General features: G+C 35.9%; 1 protein-coding gene across 1 annotated transcript in view; it reads left to right on the forward strand.

Annotated features, from left to right (window-relative positions):
• Nucleotides 1-25323, forward strand: part of EYS (EGF-like photoreceptor maintenance factor) — a 178283-nt gene that overhangs the window by 119932 nt on the left and 33028 nt on the right.

Below are 25323 nucleotides of genomic sequence, written 5' to 3' on the forward strand. Positions count from 1 at the left end.
TCCAATGGATGTTGGAATTTTGATCTTTCCTTTCTGTGCCTTTTCTAAATCCAGATTTTACCTCTCTGAAATTTCTTGGTTCATGTCCTGTTGAAGCTCAGCTTGAAGGATCATGAGCATTACCTTACTAGCTTGTGAAATGAGTGCAATAGTACAGTTGTTTGAACATTCTTTGGCATTACCCTTCTTTGTGATTGAAATGGAAATTGACCTTTTCCAGTACTATGGCTATTGTTGAGTTTTCCAATATTTTTGTCACATTGGATATAGCACTTTAACAGCACCATCTTTTAGGATGTGAAATCGCTCAGCTGAAACTCCATCACCTCCACTGTATTTGTTCATAGTAATGCTTTTTTAAGGTCTCTTTGTCTTGATGCTCCACGATGTCTGGTTCTAGGTGAGTGACCACACCATTGTGATTATCTGGATGATAAAATCATTTTTATATATTTCTGTGTGTTTTTACACCTCTTCTTCATCTCTTGTGCTTCTATTAGGTCCCTGCCATTTTTCTGTCTTTTATTGTTCCTATCTTTGCATGAAATAGTCCCTTGAAAGTTGCTCAGTCATGTCTAACAATTTCAACTCAATGGACTATATAGTCCATGGAATTCTCCAGGCCAGAATACTGGAATGGGTAGCCTTTCCCTTCTGCAGAGTATCTTCCCCACCCAGGAATTGAACACAGATTTCCTGCATTGTGGGCAGATTCTTTACCAGCTGAGCCACAAGGGAAGTCCAAGAACACTGAAGTGGTTAGTCTATCCCTTCTCCAGCAGATTTACCAACCCAAAATCGAACTAGGTCTCCTGCATTGCAGGTGGATTCTTTACCAATTGGTTGAGCTATCCATTAGTATTTCCTAATTTCTTGAACAATGGACAGAGGTACATGACACTGTACAGGAGACAGGGATCAAGACCATCCCCATGGAAACGAAATGCAAAAAAGCAAAATGGCTGTCTGAGGAGGCCTTACAAATAGCTGGGAAAAGAAGAGAAGTGAAGCAAAGGAGAAAAGTAAAGATATTCCCATCTGAATGCAGAGTTCCAAAGAATAGCAAGGAGAGATAAGAAAGCCTTCCTCAGTGATCAGTGCAAAGAAATAGAGGAAAACAACAGAATGGGAAAGACTAGAGATCTCTTCAAGAAAATTAGAGATACAAAGGGAATATTTCATGCAAAGATGGGCTCGATAAAGGACAGAAATGGTAAGGATTTAACAGAAGCAGAAGATATGAAGAAGAGGTGGCAAGAATACACAGAAAAAATGTACAAAAAAGATCTTCACGACCCAGATAATCACGACAGTGTTATCACAGACCTAGAGCCAGACATCTTGGAATGTGAAGTCAAGTGGGCCTTAGGAAGCATAACAACGAACAAAGCTAGTGGAGGTGATGAAATTCCAGTTGAGCTATTTCAAGTCCTGAAAGATGATGCTGTGAAAGTGCTGCACTCAATATGCCAGCAAATCTGGAAAACTCAGCAGTGGTCACAGGACTGGAAAAGTCAGTTTTCATTCCAATCCCAAAGAAAGGTAATGCCAAAAAATGCTCAAACTACCGCACAATTGCACTCATCTCACACGCTAGTAAAGTAATGCTCAAAATTCTCCAAGCCAGGCTTCAGCGATACATGAACCGTGAACTTCCAGATGTTCAAGCTGGCTTGAGAAAAGGCAAAGGAACCAGAGATCAAATTGCCAACATCAGCTAGATCATCGAAAAAGCAAGAGAGTTCCAGAAAAACATCTATTTATGTTTTATTGACTATGCCAAAGCCTTTGACTGTGTGGATCACAATAAACTGTGGAAAATTCTTAAAAGTGATGGGAAATCCAGACCACCTGACCTGTCTCTTGAGAAACCTGTATGCAGGTCAGGAAGAAACAGTTAGAACTGGACATGGAACAACAGACTGGTTCTAAATAGGAAAAGGAGTACGTCAAGCCTATCTATTGTCACCCTGCTTATTTAACTTATATGCAGAGTACATCATGAGAAATGCTGGGCTGGAAGAAACACAAGCTGGAATCAAGATTGCTGGGAGAACTATCAATAACCTCAGATATGCAGATGACACGACCCTTATGGCAGAAAGTGAAGAACTAAAGAGCCTCTTGAGGAAAGTGAAAGAGGAGAGTGAAAATGTTGGCTTAAAGCTCAACATTCAGAAAACTAAGATCATGGCATCTGGTCCCACCACTTCATGGGAAATAGATGGGGAAACAGTGGAAACAGTGTCAGACTTCATTTTTTTGGGCTCCAAAATCACTGCTGATGGTGATTGCAGCCATGAAATTAAAAGACACTTACTGCTTGGAAGGAAGGTTATGACCAACCTAGATAGCATATTTAAAAGCAGAGACATTATTTTACCAACAAAGGTCTATCTAGTCAAGGCTATGGTTTTTCCAGTAGTCATGCATGGATGTGAGAGTTGGACGGTGAAGAAAGCTGAGCACCACAGAATTGATGCTTTTGAACTGTGTTGTTGGAGAAGACTCTGGAGAGTCCCTTGGACTGCAAGAAGATCCAAACAGTCCATCCTAAAGGAGATCAATCCTGGGTGTTCATTGGAAGGACTGATGTTGAAGCTGAAACTCCAATACTTTGGCCACCTCATGCGAAGAGTTGACTCATTGGAAAAGACCCTAATGCTGGGAAGGATTGGGGGCAAGAGGAGAAGGGGATGAAAGAGGATGAGATGGTTGGATGGTATCACTGACTCGGTGGACATGGGTTTGGGTAAACTCCTGGAGTTGGTGATGGACAGGGAGGCCTGGCGTGCTGCGATTATGGGATCGCAAAGAGTTGGACATGACTGAGCGACTGAACTGAACTGAATTTCTTGAACAAATCTCTAGTCTTTCTCATTCTATTGTTTTCCTATGTTTCTTTGTATTGCTCACTTAAGAAGATTTTTTATCTCTCTGCGTTATTCTCTGGAACTCTGCATTCAATTGGGTATGTATTTGGAAAATATTATTTATCTTTCTTTTTTTATAGGAAGTGTATAGCAAATTTATTTCAATTACACTGCTTTTGCTTGTTCTTTTAATACATTTTTGGGAGCTAATTAACATGCAAAACTATATTAGTTTCAGCTGCGCAGCCTCATGAATCAATGTATGTATTTATTGTGAAATGATAACCACAAAAATCCCACAAAGCTACTTTTAATTTCTTTGCAGTAATTCTCACTAAATTTGTGATTGTCATGTTTTCCATTCTCATATTAATGGAATCTCAATTCTTCAAACTCTATGTAGTTTGAAAATAGTGAATTATGTAGATTTGGGGGGGATATATAAGGAGACCAATCCATACATTTAGCCATGTTTCTAAAATGAAAATATAATGTTTGGTGTATAGAGAGGGATAAATACACAATTTCCCTTCATTAATATCACTCCTTTGCCAGATAAATGTTAAAAAAAAAAAAGACTCATTTTTGGAGTTTCTACTGATAGAAGTTAATTAATTAACCTATGGTATGTATAATAATTCATATATATATATGATATATAAGTTAAAATGTCTGCAATAATCCTCATAATAGACAAAAGTTCAATGTAATTTTGTTTATTGTTCCCAAGAAAAGAATTATCTAAGGATAACTATAAATAGCACAACTGAGATATTTCCAAGTTTGACTCAGATCCTTGTGCCTTTTCAAGTACAAAAGAAGTATAGCATATAAATCCAAAAGTGAAGGAAAGAAAGAGGAACTGATAATAATAGAAGACATAAAGAAATTTGAATGGTAGCTGTAATTTCAATTTTAAGAGTGAAAGCTAGAAGACTATGGGATAAGATTATCAGTGTGATGAGAAAAAGTTACTCCTAATTTAGAATTGATTACTCTGAAAATCTATCTTAAAAAAAAAAGTGAATAAGAGAGGGAGGAAGACATTATCAGAAAAATGAAAAAAATGAAAGATCATTCCACCTTCAAATAAGGGCTTTCAGAATATACACTCAGGAAAAAAGGACAAGACACCACAAGAAATATGTAAGAATCAAGAAGATATATTTTGCGTGAAGAATACAAACAAACCTAAAAATATACAAAATATATATATATATAAATTGGATAAAGTAGTTTACTCTGTAAGAGTAAGGGAAGATGCTATAATCTTATTATATATCAGTCAGTGCTATTCTATACGCAGAGGAACCAGAGATGAAATTGCCAACATTCACTGGATCATTGAAAAAGCAAGAGAGTTCCAGAAAAATATCTATTTCTGTTTTATTGACTATGCCAAAGCCCTTTGACAGTGTGGATCACAATAAACTGTGGAAAATTCTGAAAGAGATGGGAATACCAGACCACCTGACCTGCCTCTTGAAAAACCTGTATGCAGGTCAGGAAGCAACAGTCAGAACTGGACATGGAACAACAGACTGGTTCCAAAGAAAATGAGTATGTCAAGGCTGTATATTGTCACCCTGCTTATTTAACTTATATGCAGAGTACATCATGAGAAACGCTGGGGTGGAGGAAGCACAAGCTGGAATCAAGATTGCCAGCAGAAATATAAATAACCTCAGAAATGCAGATGACATCACCCTCATGGCAGAAAGTGAAGAGGAACTAAAAAGCCTCTTGATGAAAGTGAAAGAGGAGAGTGAAAAAGTTGGCTTAAATCTCAACGTTCAGAAAACTAAGATCATGGCATCCAGTCTCATCACTTCGTGGCAAATAGATGGGGAAACAGTGGAAACAGTGTCAGACTTTATTTTTCGGGGCTCCAAAATCACTGCTGATGGTGATTGCAGCCATGAAATTAAAAGACGCTTACTCCTTGGAAGGAAGGTTATGACCCACATAGATAGCATATTTAAAAGCAGAGACATTACTTTGCCACCAAAGATTCATCCAGTCAAGGCTATGGTTTTTCCAGTAGTCATGTATGTATGTGAGAGTTGGACGGTGAAGAAAGCTGAGCGCCGCAGAATTGATGCTTTTGAACTGTGTTGTTGGAGAAGACTCTTGAGAGTCCCTTGGACTGCAAGGAGATCCAACCAGTCCATCTTAAAGGAGATCAGTCCTGGGTGTTCATTGGAAGGTCTGATGTTGGAGCCAAAACTCCAATACTTTGGCCACCTGATGCGAAGAGCTGACTCATTTGGAAAGACCCTGATGCTGTGTAAGTTTGAGGGCAGGAGAAGGGGACGGCAGAGGATTAGATGGTTGGATGGCATCACCGACTCAGTGGACATGGGTTTGAGTGGGCTCCAGGAGTTGATGTTGGACAGGGAGGCCTGGGGTGCTACAGCTCATGAGGTCGCAAAGAATCCAACACGACTGAGACACTGAACTGAATGTGTTGTTGTTGCTGCTGCTGCTGCTAAGTCGCTTCAGTCATGTCCGACTCTGTGTGACCACATAGACGGCAGCCCACCAGGCTCCCCCGTCCCTGGGATTCTCCAGGCAAGAACACTGGAGTGGGTTGCCATTTCTTTCTCCAGTCCATTAAAGTGAAAAGTGAAAGTGAAGTCACTCAGCCACGTCCGACTCTCGGCGACCCCATGGACTGCAGCCCACCAGGCTCCTCCGTCCATGGGATTTTCCAGGCAACAGTACTGGAGTGGATCGCCATTGCCTTCTCCAAGTGTGTTGTTAGAACATATAATTTATAAAGAAATATTTTGCGGTATGAACAAAATATATATATTAAATATAGAACAAATCTAACATTAAACATACAGGACAGGCAAGAATATTTACATCTTAAAGCAGTTAAACAGTCTAAATATATTAAGATAAATAACATTTTGATGCCCAGTGAGAAATGGGTTTACATGACCTAATAGATGCTGAGATCCATTACAAAGGTAGAATCATAACACAGTTTGTCCCCACACCATTTAAAGATGAAAAAGAGGCCAAAACTTACAATCAGAGAAGAAGATCATGATTCATTATGTTGGATACTTTTTTCTAACACACAAACAAAAACAAAAGCACATACACACAAATAACATGCACATTCAAAATATTAAACCTGGAAGAAAACATTGATAAACTTGAGTTTAAGTAAGCTCCAGGAGTTGGTGATGGACAGGCAAGCCTGGAATGCTGCAGTCCATGGGGTCACAAAGAGTCAGACACAACTAAGCAACTGAATTGAATTGAACTGAACTTGACTACATTAATATTAAAACTTCTAATAGCTAAATCACCAAAATTTAAACAAAGTCACAAGGTAGAACTTTCAATACATATAAACAATAAAAAATAATGGTTAAATGTTGTATTAAATTACATAAATTAATAAGAAAAAACTTGCAACTTACTTAATTTTTATTTAAATTCCTAAAGCAAATTGTTGCATTAAAATATATACTCTAAATTTTTGCATATGTTTTTAAAAATATATTATAGAAGTATATATAGTGAAGAAATTACAATTTATTTATTATATTTTCCTTGCTTCCTGAAATTCTTCCATAAAATCAGTTTTCACAGAGACAGAGAGAAACAGGACACTTTAAAAAGTGGAGACAACAAAAGCAAAACAATACAAGTGGACTACATGCACTAAAAAGCTTCACACAAAAGGAAACCATCAGTGAAATGAAAGGCAAGCTATGGAATGGGAGAGATTATCTGCAGACCCTATATCTGATAAAGAGTATATATATATATATATATATATATATATATATATAAACTTTCTACAGCTCATAGTCAAAAAATAATCCAGTGAATAAGTGAACAAAGGACCTGAACTGATGTTTCTCCAAAGAAGAAATGCATGCATGGGTGCTCAGCCATTCCGTCATGTCTCAGTCATGTCCCACTCTTTGCGACCCTGTGCACTGTAGCCCACCATGCTTCCCTGTCCATGGAATTTTCCAGGCAAGAATACTGAAGTAAGTTGCTATTTTCTAATCCAAGGTATATTCCTGACTCAGAGATCGAGCCTATGTCTTGCATCTCTTTCATTGTCAGGTTGATTCTTTACCACTGAGCCACCTGGCATTCCCAAGTTGAGACATACAAATAACTAGCACATGAATGAAAAGGATGCTCAACATCTCTAGTCATTAGGGGAATCCAAGTCAAAACCATAGTGAGATATCACTTTATGCTTATTAAGATATTAAGATGGATATCATTAAAAATTAAGAAAAAAAATGAAAGCTAGAGGTAACAACAGACTAGTCTTCTCACTGAAACATACCTCCATGAGTATAGCATGGAAGAGTTGACCTGTTCTGTCTACAGGCATTTCATTGCATTGTCTGTGATCCACATTACTGTTACTTGCTCAGTCGTGTCTGACTCTTGCTAATCCATGGACTGTAGCTTGCCAAGTTCCTCTGTCATTGGAATTCTTCAGACAAGAATGCTAGAGTAGGTAGCCATTTTCTTCTTCAATGACCTACATTAGGGCAATCATTTTTTTGCATGTCATTTTAATGTTAGAAAATATAAGAATATAATTTATTTAACTATAGATTTACTTTTATGCATGTGTGTGTGCTTCAGTCATGACTAAGTCATGACAAAGGACATGACTAAGTTGCTTCAGTCATGTATTTACATACATGTAAATCTATGTATTATAATCTCTAGTTTGTATGCAATTGGTTTTGTAAATATAGTTATCAAATACCTTAGATCTCTGCCATCAGTATTCCAGAAAGAAAACTGTACTGTCTTAAAGCCTCAAGTGTTCCAATAGTTGCTGGCATGACCACCATATCCATGAATAGACTTTGATGAAGACTGAAAAAAAAGTAAAAGTACAGTCCCTAACCATGAATTGCAAATACCTGTCCATCAAAGCCAGCATTTTATGAAAAGCAAAAGATCAGTAATTTATAAAAGAGTTTTTTGGCCTCTGTTCATTTTAAATACTTTTTTTTTAATGGAAGAAGGAAAGCCACATGAGAAGAAATTAAAGCAAACCAAATTTGATTTTAACACTAGTCTTTGTTACTGCCTCTAAAATACATAGACTAATAGTGAAGTTATCTTCTATTATAAGGCAGAAATATTACCCTCAACAGTTATAGAAAAATAAAGACTTAAATTACTTAAGCATTCTCTTTGCTCTCATGGTTCTCTTGATTTTTAGCATTCCTTAATATGAGTAAATTATAACTATTGTTTCAATATGGAGGAGACAGTTTTGAACCTTAAGCCATATTTCAAAATTTTATTTGTAAAATGTATGTAACTTGTGCTCACTGTTTATAGAGAACAAATATAGGGCATAATTAGTTTGTAATTTAATTTTTGTTTTGCTTTTTAATATGATCTTCTTAGTCATAAGTCATAAAAAATAGTGTTTCCCTACCTTTTTGAAAGAAAATATATCTTACTAATCAAACAAATTTATTCAACTAAAGACTTTGGAACTGACCAAGACAACTGGTCAGAGAGAACTTTGTAACTGAAATGCACATTAGCCATTCATTTTTGTTGGTTATAAACACTCAGGAAAAACACTCTTAGATATAGAGATACCAAAGGGGGGAAAAAATGATTACTTATGGCTATCTTCCTGGAATGAATTATATTTGAGCAGAAAATGTAGAGGAGTTTATAAGCATTTGAAGTTGAAAAGGCAGAGAAAGTGTCCCTTCCCCTTATTGATAATAGCTTCTAAATGTGAGTGGAACTGAAGACCTATTTCTGCAATATTCATAAAACTGTGATGGACCCATTACCTATACACAGCTAAATTAATATATAACACATCATCTGAATACCAAAAATCTGAATACTTCTGAGATAGAAACAAAATTGCAAAGCATTTATAAAGCTGAGATATATTCCTTAGTGTTTCTCCTCTAAAAATGCAATTATATGCTGATTAATAAACATATATATAACATGTACATGTGTGTATATATATATATATATATATATATATATACTAAGTCACTCCAGTCGTGTCCGACTCTGTGCGACCCCATAGATGGCAGCTCACCAGGCTCCGCCGTCCCTAGGATTCTCCAGGCAAGAATACTGGAGTGGGTTGCCATTTCCTTCTCATATATATATATATATATATATATATATATATATATATGTATGTATATAAAACAAAGACTTTTCATTAAACATAGAAAGCATAATATTTTTCAAGTGCAAGAGGATGACTATGTTTATGTAATAGTATATACTAAAAACAGGTTTTGGTGGCCCAGAAAGAAGATGGGAAAGACATGACAAGGGAGGCATTAGTTCTGAAAGTATAGGATAAAGAACACAGTAGAATTAGTTATTTTCTATGGAACTGTTATAGTGGAAAGGCTAGCTTTGTTGTTTAGTCAATAAGTAGCTCCCAACACTTTTGAGACCCCGTGGACTTAGCCCACCAGTCTTCTCTGTCCATGGGATTTCCCAGGCAAGAATACTAGAGTGGGTTGCCATTTCCTTTTCCAGAGGTTCTTCCCAACCCAGTGAGTGAACATGTGTATCCTGCGTTGTCACGTAGATTATTTACCACTGAGCCACTAGGGAAGCCCAATAAAACCTAGAATAAAGAAAAAAATTATATAATTCAAGATATTGAGAGGAGTCTTAAAAGCAAGGTTAGATGAGAAAAAGAGAGATGGAAAATGCAAATATAATTGCTGAGGGGCTAATGAAAGGAAAGCAATGGATTGTTAACTTCCTGGCAATTTACTAAGAGAAATGGTGCCCTCAACCAGGTCAGGATTTTATATATAGAAAAAACGTTTGCAATCTCCGTCTGAGTAAGGCAGGAAGTTGCTAGGGCACAAGTGTCATCAATTCACTACATATTAAGGAGAGAGCGGGAAGGGGGTCCTAAGAAATTTGGGTATTCATTTGACTAAAAAAGATAGAGCTGAAGACAAGAAGCCCAAGAACCCAAAAGAAAAAAAAAAAATTAAGCCACAAGGAAAATTATGAACTTAATAAGATTTATTTATTCAACAGGCAAACCAAAAATCATTCTCAAGATTAAAATAAACACTAAAATATGCTGCTATATAGTGGAGAAATTAAAAACCTAGATGGAGAAATAAAATGGATAGATAAGTCTCCAAGGAAAGTACTATAGAACACAGGAGGTGGGGGTCATAGAAGGGGCAAGGGAAATCTAATTCATGTTAACCTGGGTCTGAATGAATGCAGGGCTTCCCAGGTATCTCAGATGGTAAAGAATCTGCCTGCCAATGTGGGAGACCAGGGTTCAATCCCTGGGTTGAGAAGATCCCTTCAAGGGTGATTTAGTCAGGTGACTAAGGATGGAGGGAAGTCTATTTTAAAGACACTAGCAACACCAGTGCTTTACAACATGCGGTCCAGCATCAACAGCATCAGCATTACCTGGGAAGTAACTGGAAACAAAAAGATTTCAATTTGGGCACCAAATGCAGACACACTGAATCACACGCTTTGGAAACAAGGCCCAGCAATGTTTTCACAAATCCTCTGGTGATTTTGAGCTTGACTGACATTTGATTACAAGTGACACAAGCAAACTCGAAACAAGGAAGAACATCTTCCTGTCACACATAATAAAAGTTATTTTTAATCATTTATTTTACTTCTAATTTTGTGCATGCTTTCAGTACATGTATTTTTAAATTGTATTTAATGTTACACAGACTAAAAGCTCACAAAATAGCTAAAATCCCACATAACTAGGACATAGATAAAGAAATAAAACATTCCCAGCAATCCAGGAACTGTCTTCATACCCCTTCTACTAATTATTCCCCACCCTTGACTCCCAAAGACAAAGATTCTCCTGAATTTTTATAATTTAGCTTTATTTCCTTTCATTTGACCCTTATAGGCATGGGGTTTTGCATTATGTTCTCTCTTCTGTTTTTTCATGTTGTTTATGACAGTTTAGATAATGCATGACTATGTTTTTTAACTGTATAAATATAATACAATTATATATCTATTCTGATGAGGATGGTCATCGTTTAGACAATTTATAGTTTGAGACTTATGAATGATTCTGTTATAAATGTTCCTGCACTGTCTCTTATCACTTCTTTATAATAATATATAGGGACTTCCCTGGTTATCCAGCAGTTAAGAATCGACTTCCACTTCAGGGGTCACAGGTTTGACCCCTGATTGGGGAATTAAGATCCGACATGCCAACTCAGTGCAGCCAAAGGAAAAAAAAAAAAAAAAATATATATATATATATATATATACTTATATTTATGTAAGTGCGTACATGTAAAACACACACACATACACACACACACACACACATACATATATATAGCCTATGAACAAACATCATTCTGCATGTCACCCTTTTTTTTTTTTTTTAATAAATTTATTTATTTTAGTTGAGGGCTAATTACTTTACAATATTGTAATAGTTTTTGCCATACATTGACATGAATCAGCCATGGGTTTACATGTCTTCCCCTTCCTGGACCCCCCACCCACCTCCCTCCCCATCCCATCCCTCTGGGTCATCCCATTGCCCCGGCCCTGAGCCCTTGTCTCATGCATCGAACATGGAATGGTGTTCTGTTTCACATACGATAATATACATGTTTCAATGCTATTCTCCCAGAACGTCCCACCCTCACCTTCTCCCTCAGAGTCCATAAAATTGTTCCATGCATCTGTGTCTCTTATTCTGACTCGCATATAGGGTTATCGTTACCATCTTTCAAATTCCATATATATGCATTAGTATACTGTATTGTTGTTTTTCTTTCTGGCTTCCTCTGGCATGTACATAATAGAATGTTGTTACTGGTTTAAATTTTATTTCTTTTTACTAATAATAGTTGGTAATTTGATATATTGTTGTGAAGAAACTATCTGCCCTTTTTCCTTTATTATTGAGTTGTTTTATGTATATATAGTTTTTACAGTATTAGCATAATATATAAATACACATATATACTTTGTATACTTTTATTCATTAGAAGAAGTTTCTGATATACTCAGCATTCGGTAGTTATAAGTGTTAGAAATTTTTTGTCCCATTCTCTTATTTAGTTTTCAATCTCTAATGTCTTTCAATTAATAGATGCTCTTCTTAAATAAATTTTAATGATTTGCATCATCATGCAAAAAAATCTTACTTTTCAGTTTTTTTTATTGCTCTACCTTTCACATTTAAATAAACAAACTGATTGGATTGATGACTATTTTTACAAGATATAAGATAGGAGCTAGGTCTTAGGAAATTGTGTCTGTGTGTTCCTGTGTGTGTGTGAATATATAATTACTTCATCAAAAATTTTGAGATGACCATTTTAGTACCATTAACTTTATTGTCCCTCAAATTTATAGGACCCTAATTCTATTGATGTGACATTATATTCATTGTTATTGCTGTCACTCAGTCATGTCCGACTCTTTGCAACCACATGAACTGCAGCACACCGGGCTTCCCTGGCCTTTACAGTCTCCCAGAATTTTCTCAAACGCATGTCCATTGAATCAGTGATGCCATCCAACCATTTCACCCTCTGTCATCCCCTTCTCTTCCTGCCTTCAATCTTTCTCAACATCAGAGTTTTTTCCAGTGAGTCAGCACTTCACATCAGGTGGTCAAAGTATCGGAGCTTCAGCTTCAGCGTCAGTCCTTCCAATGAATATTCAGGACTGATTTCCTTTAGGATTGACTGATTGGATCTCCTTGCTATTCAAGGGACTCTCAAGAGTCTTCTCCAGCACCAGAGTTCAGAAGCATCAATTCTTCAGCGCTCAGCCTTTGTTATGTCTAATTCTCACATCCGTACATGACTACTGGAAAAACCATGTGGTATGTGCTAAGTCCCTTCAGTCATGTCCAACCCTTTCTACCCTATAAACTGTAGCCTGACAGTCTCCTCTGTCCATAGGATTCTCCATACAAGAATACTGGAGTGGTTGCTATGTCCTCCTCCAGGAGATTATCCTAACCCAAGAATCGGACCTGAGTTTCTTATCTCTCCTGCATTGACAGGCAGATTCTTTACCACTAGCATCACCACTTTGACTAGACAGACCTTTGTCAGCAAAGTGATGTCTCTGCTTTTTAATATGCTGTCTAGATTGGTCATAGCTTTTCTTCGAAGGAGCAAGCATCTTTTAATTTATTGGCTGTAGTTACCATGCGCAGTGATTTTGAAGCCCAAGAAAAAAAGTTCTATCACTTTTTCCATTTTTTTTCCTCATCTATTTTACATGAAGTGATGGGACCAAATGCCATGCTCTTAATTTTTTGAATGTTGAGTTTTAAGCCAGTTGTTTTGTTCTCATCTTTAACCTTCATCAAGAGGCTCTAGTTCCTCTTAGCTTTCTACCATAAGGGTGGTGTTATTTACATACATAATGTTATTGATATTTCTCCCAGCAAACTTTATTCCAGCTTGTGCTTCATCCAGCTTAGTATTTTGCAGGGTGTTAAATAAGCAAGATGACAATATACAGCCTTGAGATATACCTTCCCCAATTTTGAACCAGTCCGTTCTTTCATGTCCAATTCTAACTGTTGTTTCCTGGCCTGCATACAGATTTCTCAGGAGACAGGTAAGGTGATCTGGTAGTCCCATTTCTTTAAGAATTTTTCAGTTTTTTGTGATCCACACAGTCCAAGGCTTTAGTGTAGTCATTGAAGCAGAATTTTAATCTTAAATAGACCTAACTTGGTTATGTTTTATTACTACTTTTCAGTAATAATGTAGTTTAATTTCTCATATTTCATTCAAAATCCTTTGATCCTTAGGCATGGAACTGGATGCTCCATAAGCTATTTACCTTCAATCTCAGAATAATTTTCTGAGATGAAACTGGAACATTCATATTTTTTTCTGTGCTCTAGAAATGTGATCTCCAGACAGAGCCACCAGCCACTTAACAGTGATAAGTGCAAAAGACATATTTCTCAATTTAACTACAAAGCTCAGTATAAAAAAATGTGAAATATAATGTTAATAATATCTTATATTGATGATGATTGAAATAATTGTACTTGGGATCTATAGGGATAAATTAACTGTATTATTAAAATTAATTTCATTTATTTTGTTATATTTTTAAAGTGGCTACTAGAAAATTTCAAATGTCATGTGACATTCTTTTCTTTGAATGTGGTTGTTCTACAACATAATGAATCTAATTTTTCAATTTTGACAGACTTCAAAAATTCAGAAAATTCAGGATATGTGTACTTTTAGATAATTTAATTATCTACTTATTTTTTTATATTTATGTTCTTTATTTATATTTATGTTATATTATTAGTATATTTGCTTTCCTGGTGGCTCCACTGGTAAAGAACCCGCCTGCAATGTGGGAGATCTGGGTTCGACCCCTGGGTTGGGAAGATCCCCTGGAGAAGAGGACGGCTACTCACTACGGTATTCTGGCTTGGAGAATTCGATGGATTGTATAGTCCTTAGGGTCACAAAGTCTTGGACATGGCTGGGTGACTTTATGTATTAGTATATCCATCCATTATGCATTTATCTGTGATCATTTTGGTACATTATTATTTGTTTTTCTAGCATAAAATTGCTAACTGTTTTATTATGCTTTCAATGCATATAATCAAATATGCATATATAAATCACCATTTCAATGCTCTTAATATCAAGTAGATCTATTCTATCACTTGATAAGAATTATGAAAAGATTGAGTTTAACTTTTATTTTTGAAAAAAATCTCCTTTTTATTTATGGATCATGAATTGCAGATTTTTATTCTATTTTCCTTCTAGCAGTATATCTGCTCCATAGAAGTGTGAAAAAAATCACCCTATTTTATTTTTCAAGTAGTTCTCTGAAATACTGACTTTTCACAACTGTGATTTCATTTCTCTGTTTTCTCAGTTTCTTTGAGAAACATGTAAGTTTGTCTGGGATTTGCATATTGAGGTGCTTTAAAAGATTAAGCAGATCCCTGTTCAAACATTTAAGGCTTTGATTAAATAGGAAAGTGAAAATAGATATGTAGAGGCTTTACTCTCCTATCTAATTGAAGATCCACTAATTGTGAGCTTGAGGTTGACAGTTTTAGAATAAATGGCAGGTTGTTTTTCTTTTTCTTTTTTCTTTTTGTTAATGTCAACTAGTTGCTGCTCAAAAGTAGTTCTCTAACTAGAAATACAGCTTCTCTACTAGAAAAACCTTGCACATATTAAGTAAAGACTTTGGCTGATAGATAGTACTTAGTCTCTTGCATCCAAACCTAAAACTGCACACTTCAATGCACACCTAAAACCTGATGCTAGGAAAGATTGAGGGCAGGGGTAGAAGGGGGCAACAGAGGATGAGTTGGTTGGATGGCATCATCAATTCACTGGACACGAGTTTGAGCAAGGAGATCAAACCAGTCAATCCTAAAGGAAATCAATCCTGAATATTCACCAGAAGGACTGATGTTGAAGCTGAAGTTCCAATACATTGGTTACCTGATGCAAAAAGTCAATTCATTAGAAAAGACCCTGATGCTGGGAAAGATTGAAGGCAGGAGAAGAAAGGGATGACAGAGGACAAAATGGCTGGATGGCACTATTGACTCAATGGACGTGAGTTTGAGCAAGCTCCAGGAGATGGTGAAGGACAGGGAAGCTGGGGATGCTCCAGTCCAAGGGGTCACAAAGATTTGGACATGACTGAGTGACTGAACAACAAATGGGCCTGCAAAAATTCAGACAAGACTTAGTGTCTTGACAACAATAACAGAATATGATTTGGTTTCCAAGAAGCAAGTTTGATCCCTAAGGTGGGAAGATCCCCTGGAGGAGGACATGGAAACTCACTGCAATATTCTTGCCTAGAGAATCCTATGGACCGAGAAGCCTGGTGGGTTACTGTCTATAGGGTCACAAAGTATAGGACACAACTGAAGTGACTCAGCATGTGTGCATGCACACCCTCTACACAGCTTCTCAGATACCTCAACAGTACAGAGTTTAACTGACAATGCAGGAGACACCAGTTTTTGATAAGAATTACTAAAAAGATTGGCTTTAATTTTTAATTTTGAAAATAACTAATTTTGATTTATGAATCATAAGTTGTAGATTTTTATTTCATTCTCTTTCTAGCAGTATCTCTGCTCCATAGAAGGGTGAATAAATCACCCTATTTTTCAAGTCTTCTTTTGAAATACTGACTTTTCACAGCTGTGATTTCACTTATCTGTTTTATCAGTTTCTTTGAGAAATGTGTAAGTTTATCTGGGATTTGCATGTTGAGGTGATTTCAGAGATTAAGCAGACTCCTGTTTGAACCTTTAAGGTTCAGGAAGATTCCCTGGAGAAGGAAATGACAACTCAGGACAGTATTCTTGCCTGGAAAATTCCATGGACAGAGGAGCCTCCTGGACAATAGTCCATGGGGTCACAAACAAATCAGACATGACCTCAAGACTCAACAACAACACCCTCCACACATACTATCAAAGGATTTTAGACACCATCCTAATTTCTATTTCCTGCTACTTCAAAGTTGAAAATTGGGAGACAATTTATTTTAAGGGCTTCCCAGGTGGCACTAGTAGTAAAGAACCCATCTGTCAATTCAGGAGATATCAGAAATGCAGGTTTGATCCCTGGGTTGGGAAACTACCCTGGAGAAGCAAATGGCAACCTACTCCAATATTCTTGCCTAGAGAATTCCCATGAACAGAGGAGCCTGGTGGGCTCAGTTCACAGGGTTGCAAAGATGCAGACATGACTGAAGTGACTTAGCACTCATCTCTTTGTTCCTGTGTGACTTACTTGTTCTTGGCGTGACTCATGTATCTCTGTATTCTTCTCTAATGCAGTCTTGCACTTTGTGCTTCCTGCAGACACTACTCAGTTTCTGATGAATGACACAGGAATAGGTGTATTTATTGACTACCCTCCCTGTGCCTCAGTTACCTCACCCACAATAGATGCCTCAGTCAATTCAGACTGCTCTCACAAAAATACCATAGACTGGGTAGTTGAAAACAACAAGAACTTATTTCCCACAGTTCTGGAGACCAAAAGTTCAAGATCAGTGTATGGACGTGGTTGGGTTCTGGTGAAGGTCCTCTTCCAGTTTTCAGACTGCCAACTTTTCTTGATATCCTCACATGGTGGACAACAGAGAGAGGCAGAAAATGCTCTCAGGACTTTTATAAATCATTAACCCCACTCGTGAGGGCTCCATTCTCATGAGCACATCTAATCCAAATTACGTTCCAAGGCCCTACCTCCTAATAGCATCACATTAGGGTAGCATTGTGTGTGTGTGCTCAGCTGTGTGTGTCTGTCACATTGTGACCCTATGGGGATCCTGTGGAGCCCACCAGGCTCCCCTGTCCATGGGCTGCCATTTCTTCCTCAGGGCATCTTTCCTACCAGGGATCAAATTCATATCTCCTGAGTGTCCTGCATTGGCAGGTGGATTCTTTATCACTGTACCACCTGGGAAGCCCATTAGGGTAGGGTATCAGCATATACATTTGAGTGTTGGGGGCATAAACATTTAATCTATAATAAATGAGCATAATGGCAATGTTTGTATCACAAAATTGCTAAAATAACAACTAATAAAGTGTATTTAAAAAACTGTCTGCTTTTATCAAAGAAATTCAAGCAAAGGCACAACTGTTCTCAGGCATTTACATATAGTTCTACAGCTTTTTCCATGAAACAGTAGTACTGTGTGGTTCAAGAGACACCATAGCCCTCAAAGTCTAAAATAATTACTTTCTGGATTTTTAGAGCAAAAGAATACAGATACTTGCTACAAAGGAAAAGATTAAGGATTCAGCTCATTGTTGTGGATTCAATCCTTGTTGTGCGGATTTGAGTAGAAGTTCAGAGTAGTGAGAGCCACATTTCAGGAATTTAACGAAGTTAGTAGCTCTTAAAATGTCATGCAACACATGGTTGAAACGGAATTAATAAGATGAGAAAAAGAGTATTTAAATGGCGTTTTTAAAGCACACATAAAGTGAATAACTTAAATATATTTTCCGTTTATCTGAGACACTTAAATATCATCTTTCCATACAATGACTTTTAACATGTATGAATATTAAATGTTTGCATCAAATATCCTTTCTTATTTTGAAGCAGTCCTTCAGTGTGACAAAGTTTGGAAGCTGTAGCGAAACATTAGTCAACAAGTTAGCTTGTTGTTCTTCAGTTCTCTTGTTTACTGTTTATTTCACTTTTCTTGTTCTTAAGCAGAGCTCCTAGCAACCATTTCTTTTTCTTCCCATAAGAATGAAAGGGAAATTATTCTTCTATTTGGTGATGTCTTTGTGTTGCCTATCCTCAGAGTATAATAGCTTTATTCTTACATGAAAGTAGTCTAAAGTGAATTTACGTGAATAAAATATTCAACTAACTGCTGTGCATTGTTTTCCACAGAGTTACTTTAGAAATTTTCGACACTTCATTAGAGGATTGAGCAGAAGAACTTACTGAAATAATAATAGAGCATAGCAGTGTAAAATGATCTTCCACATATTGTGATTTTTTTGAATATATGCACCTTATTAGAATAGCAGAAACTAGTTTGCTCTTAGAAACCCCTTATCATTGGCATTAAATAAAATATACTTTATATTAATTAAATAGGATGTCTGCTTAATATCCTAGTTTAAATTATTTGGGTTATGTATGTTATATGTGCATGGCTATATGTGTATTTTCATTAGTCTAAAATTAAAATATACATCACCTGCTTTTTCATCTACCCTCCAATAATTCTTTTTATATTGAAAGGCTTTTTTAATGCTCCATATTTTGATTTAAAGGAGTTTATTTTCACATGGAAACTCATGAAAACACTTTAATACATTGAAGAAACAGAAAGACAACCCATCTATTCTAGGCTCTACCAACACATGTCCATAAATAGTCATAGTTTATTTTTCTTCTTAAATAGTGTTCCCCAATATTTTCAATATATCTATTATTTTATTTATGTGCAGACTATCTATAGTATATCTATCTCTTTTGTGTATTTACCGTCTTACCAAAAGCAGTAAATATCAACTGAAACATTCTACAAACTCTGTTTTCCAACCTGATCTGCTATAGCAGTTGAATAAGCATGTATATCAAGTCCTCTCAAGATTCCCAAAAAATAGAGTCAGCCACTGTTTCCAATGTTTCTCCATCCATTTGCCATGAAGTGATGGGACCAGATGCCATGATCTTAGTTTTCTGAACGCTGAGCTTTAAGCCAACTTTTTTACTCTCTTCTTTCACTTTCATCAAGAGGCTCTTTAGTTCTTCTTCACTGTCTTCCATAAGGGTGGTGTTATCTGTATATCTGAGGTTATTGATATTTCTCCCCACAATCTAGATTCCAGCTGGTGCTTCATTCAACCTAACATTTTGCGTGATGTGCTCTGCATATAAGTTAAATAAGCAGGGTCACAATATACAGCCTTGATGTCTTCCGTTTCCTATTTGGGACCAGTCTGTTGTTCCATGTCCAGTTCTAACTGTTGCTTCCTGACCTGCATACAGATTTCTCAAGAGTCAGGTCAGGTGGTCTGATATTCCCATCTCTTGGTAAGTTTTTCCAAGTAGAGACTCAGGGATTCAACCTCCTGAAATATTTTAGGTGCAGCAACTGGCACACATGGCTTCCAAGTGGCCCATGCAAGAAAGGCGAGAGATGGAAAGGCTTTGACATGAACTGAATGCCTTGAATTTTTACTGGAATCTCATTGGCTAGAACACATATGGCATGTGAGATGGTTTCAAATTACAGGAAAACTTTGGAATAATAGTTGAACTTACTGTCTCCACCACATTGTCCCCAAAATCGCGGCTGTCTTTAGTGAGATTTCAGCTGGCAATCTTGTTGACTTCCTCCTCAACACTTCTGGCCACTTTTGGCTCTGTGTCTTCATGCCCTGCTATCTTTATTTACAGAACTAATCTAGTAGGCATATATTCCGGTTAATTATAATAGGTTAGGTAGAATGCATGCATTTTTATTACTAGTCCACCATTAACTAAGCGACTATATGACATGTTGTAAGCTGCTTAACATCTGGTAAAACTAGTTTCTTAAGTTAAAATTCAATTATAAAACTGGATAATAATGACCTTTTATAAATTCCAAGTTTGTCTTAAAGATTTTCTAAAATACACACATAAGAGGTAGTATCATTCAAACAAAATCTTACCATGATGTTAATTAAAATTGATATCTTAAATATAATCATCTGTCATTCCTTATAATTAATAGGATACATTACAATTACAATAGGATACATTACATTACAATACTGAGGAATTTATATTTATTCTTGTCCTTGCAAACAAAATAATTGCTCAGGTACTAATGCCCTGAAATTAGAAACTGAGTTATTTTAATATAATAATGTCAATGATTGGGTCATTCAACATTTTATGCTGCCTTTATACTTCAGAATTGGCTACAGAATTCAAACTCCAAATCAATTATCAATTAATTGATATCATATCTTTTAAGTGAGTTTTTGTTTTGGTTGCTTTTTTTGTTCATTTGTTTTTTCTTTTGGCTTGTATACTGTTGCTAAATAACAACTTTTTGTAGCTGTTTCTTGATACTCTTGTTCACATAAAAATTAACTGGTTTTATACAGAGGTTTTTTTCAATGAACATGTTGTATGCTTGTTGGCCTTGGGTTACATAGTGTCTGGTTGACAAAGTTAAGAACTTGAAGTATAAATTTTTTTGAATTTCAGTAGAAAATTTCTGGAGAACAATTATGCCATTTTTAACAAGAATTAAAATGTTTCTCCATTCATCTCTTCCTAGCAAGTATTAATTGTTCAGAAACTCATTCATTACAAAACAGGGAATAAAAGAATAGTTTTTGCTTTTGAAATACAGGATTTAACAGTTATGGCAAGGGATAGAAAGTGAAAGAAGAAAGAAAGTGAAATCACTCAGTCGTGTCCGACTCTTTGCGACCCCGTAGACTGTAGCCTACCAGGCTTCTCCGTCAACGGGATTCTTCAGGCAAGAATACTGCAGTGGGTTGCCATTTCCTTCTCCAGGGTTCTTCCTGAACCAGCGATCGAACCGAGGTCTCCTGCCTTGCAGGCAGACGCTTTACCCTCTGAGCCGCCAGGGATGGCAAGGGATATCAGGCCAGTAATGCAGGTACCTTTTATTGCCACTAGGAGGTGCCTAATAACAACGTGCCAAAAGGAATCCAACAAAGGCCTCTCAACTTTGCAATGAAACAGGTGTTTGTTTATCCGGTCTCATGAAATTTACAGTCAAACTACCAGACTTGGGCCTTATCATGGCTACATGATTTGTTCTTTCTGCGTGATCTTAGGGTAGGGACTAGAGGAAGGCAGGTGCCTTTCCTAAGGCACAGGCTCTAAGGAGTGCTCAGTATCCTGTTACATTCAGTGCTGAGTGTGCAGATACTTAACTCTGCTGTTGATACACATTGTATAATATAAACATGATCGTGGACAATACACAATATAAATTATTGTGGACACAAAACCACTCACAATAAATCTGAAGGAAAAAATCATATGATATACACTCTTCAATCCCAATAGAATTAAATGAGAAATTGACTGCCAAAAAATTATGAGGAAACGCCAAACATTTGGAAATAAAACATATTTCTAAAATAACCTGAGTCAAGAAGAAACTAAAATTGAATACACATATACACAGCACATGAATATTTATGAAATGCAGCTAAAACAATGTTTGTAAGGATGTCTATAATTCTAAATCCCTACATTAAAAAGAAAAAAATAGTTCTTAAATCAATATTATAAGTTTCTACCTTAAATAACTATACAAAGAAGAACAACTGAATAAACAATAAGATTAATGCAAGAATCATTAAAACTGATAAGAAAAAAATGATGGAAAAAAAAGGTGTTTTTTTTCCTTTGAGAAAAACAAAACTGATGTGGCTTTAGCTGGACTGATCAAGAAATAAACAAAGTAAGACAAATATTAACAAAATCAGAATTTAATGTGGAGACATAAATAATGATCATTCAAAATTAAAAGTATTATAAGGAAATACTATGAACACCATTAGGCCAAGAAATTAGACTATTTAAATGAAATGGACAAATTTGGAAAGATGTAAATTGCTAAAATTTTCTCAAGAGGAAATAGAAAATCGATGCCAACTTGCAAATAGTTAATCATAATCCTTGCAAAATGTACAAAAAGTAGAAGAGAAGGGGAGAATTTTGAACACAATATTACCTTCATACAAATGGCAGGCAAAAATAGTACAAAACTTCATTATTGAATATACACTGAAAATCCTCAACAAAATATGAGCAAAACAGAAAAAGCATATTTTTGTTCTCTGACAAAGTGGAATATTTTTCCCCAAGAATGCAAAACTGATTTAACATCTAAAAACTAATGAATGTAATACACCATATTACTGGAATGAAGAACAAAACCACACAAAACCAGGGCAAAAACTATCTGATAAAATCCAACACACATTCATTATAAAACCTCTAAAATATCTTAGAAAGAGAGCAAAATTCTCTCAACCTGATAAAAAGCATCTGTGAAAATTGTCTAGTTAGCATTACCCTAATGAAGTGATGCTGGCAGATTTTCCTTGAAGAACAAGAAAAAGACAGGGATAGCCACTTTCACTATCTAATCAAGGTTGAACAAGATGTTCCAGGCTTGGACAGAGAGAAAAAAGATATAAGAAACATATAGGCTGAAAAGGAAGAAATACAACTACCTTTATTAACGGATGTCATAATTTCATATATAGAAAACTAAGAAATGCAGAAAAGATCTACCAGACTAGTGACTGAGTTTATAAAGTTTTACGGATACAAGACAAAATACAAATACTAATTGTATTTTAGAATACTACCAACAAAATTTCAAAAATAAGAGTAAAAAATAATTATATTTTCTAATAGTATCAAAATGATAAAATGATTAGGTATAAATTTAACTAAAATAAATGCAAGAATTTAACTGAAAATGACATAACATTGGAAAAGAAATGAAAGAATATCTAATCAAATGGAGAGATATTGTGTATTCATTGATTGGAATTCCATATTGTTGAGATGATAATTATTCCCAGTTTAACATATTGGTTCATTGTCATGTCTATCAATAGTCCTGCAAGATTTTCTGAAGAAATTGACTAGCTTATACAAAACTTTATACAGGATTGAAAAAAAAAAAAGAAAAAGTTTGCTGACTGCCAAAATTACACAGACTTGTGAGAGAATGAGAACTCCATTTTGACAGAAGTCAACTCATGTTTATGATCAATTGATTTTTCACATTAGTGAAAAAAGCACTTGAATAGAAATAGAACAGTATTTTCAAAAAAATTTCTCAGGACTATTACATACCAACCTGTAAAGCATTGTATCTCTTGATATATATTGAATAAAACATTTTTCATATATATAGCTTATATCTTTATATCAACATAATGCAAAAATTTGACTCAAATGGATTATAGCTCTAAATTATGAGCTAAAATGACTTTAAAAATCTGATAAATCATAAGAAAAAAATCTTTACACTATTGGTTAGACAAAGTTTTTAGATAAATAACAAAACCATGATATATAAAAGAAAAGTTGAAAGTTGGACTTAATAAAATGAAAGAAAAATGATAACTTAGATTTACTTAAGACAAAATTTTTCGTATCCAAAAGTTATTAACTGAGAATATGAAAAGTCTGTGGGGTCTGCATGGATGCGCCTATAGCACTCGGCCTGTGGATCTATGGCTCAGACGTAAAGAATCTGCCTGTGATAAGGGAGATCAGTGTTGGATCTTTGGGTAGGGAAGATCCACTGGAGAAGGGAATGGCAACCCACTCCAGTATTCTTGCCTGGAAAATCCCATGCAGTGAAGATCCTGGCAGGCTACAGTCCATGGGGTCACAAAATGTGGGACATGACTGAGCAGCTAACACTTTCACTTTCATAAAAAGTCAATGCAAGAGAAGCAAAACATATTTGCAAGTCACATATATAATAACAAAACTGTATTCAGAATATGAAAAGAGCACTCACTACTCAATAAGAAAATAAATAGCACAATTTAAAAGGTATACATATATGAAGAGAAATGCCATTATAAAAGATATACAAACATGAGAAAATATTCAAAATCTTTATTCTCATGGGAATACACATTGAATTGAGATACTATTTCACACCCACTAGAATAGGTGTAAGAAAATGGACAATATTAAATGTTGACAAGAATGGGAAGCAATAGGAATTCCATTCATTGCTAGTGTTAAGGTAAAATGGCACATCTACTTTGCAGAACTATTTGACAATTTTTTTTTAAGTTACACATAAAATTACAATGAAAGTGGAAGTCACTCAGTCGTGTCTGACTCTTGCGAACCCACGGACTATACAGTCTATGGAATTCCCCAAGCCAGAATACTGGAGTGGGTAACCTTTCCCTTCTCCAGGGGATCTTCCCAACCCAGGGCTCAAACCCAGGTCTCCAGCACTGCAGGTGGATTCTTTACTAGCTGAGCCACAACTGCAATACACCTCAGCAGTTTCATTGCTAGATATCTATGCAAGAGCTACTAAAAATATTTATCCACCCAAATACTCACCGGTGTATTAGTTACTCATAAAATTTAGTTGCTAAGAGAATAGATATTAAATGTTCTCATCATGAGGGAAAAAATAAATAAATAAAAGCAGTGACTGTGTGCAGTGATGAATGTTAACGAGACTTACAGTGGTGATGATATCACAATATATACATACATTGAATCATGATGTTATACAACTGAGACTAATATAATGTTATGTCAGTTACATCTCAATAAAAATGCTAAAAAGTGGAAACAACCCAAATGTTTGCCAACTTCTGAATGAATAAACTAAATATTATATCGAATATATTTTGAATTGCTTTCTGACAATAAAGAGTGACAAAATAGTGATATTGTTGTTGTTCAGTCGCTCAGTTGGGCTCTACTCTTTTTGTAATCCCATGAACTGCAGCACACCAGATTTCCCTGCCCTTCACTATCTCCCAGAGTTTGCTCAAACTCATGTCCATTGAGTCAGTGATACTATCCGACCATCTCAACCTCTGTCACCCTCTTCTCCTCTTGAACTCAATCTTTCCCAGCATCAGGGTCTTTTCCAATGAGTTGGCTCTTTGCATCAGGTGGCCAAATTATTGGAACTGATATATGCATGAAAAATCCTCAAAATCTGTATTCTAAGCAAAAGAAACCAATCACAAAACACAATATATAATAGCATTCCATTTTTATGGTTGTAGAAGTTGAATGTGTAGAGACAGGTTAATCATTGCCTGAGGCTGGAATTGGAGACTAGCAGCCCTTTTTTGGTAATGGAGATGAGCTAAAATAGGATC

This window comes from Giraffa tippelskirchi, chromosome 9, assembly GCF_054371585.1.
Source record: "Giraffa tippelskirchi isolate mGirTip1 chromosome 9, T2T-mGirTip1v1.2.pri, whole genome shotgun sequence".
In the NCBI taxonomy this organism is placed as follows: domain Eukaryota; kingdom Metazoa; phylum Chordata; class Mammalia; order Artiodactyla; family Giraffidae; genus Giraffa; species Giraffa tippelskirchi.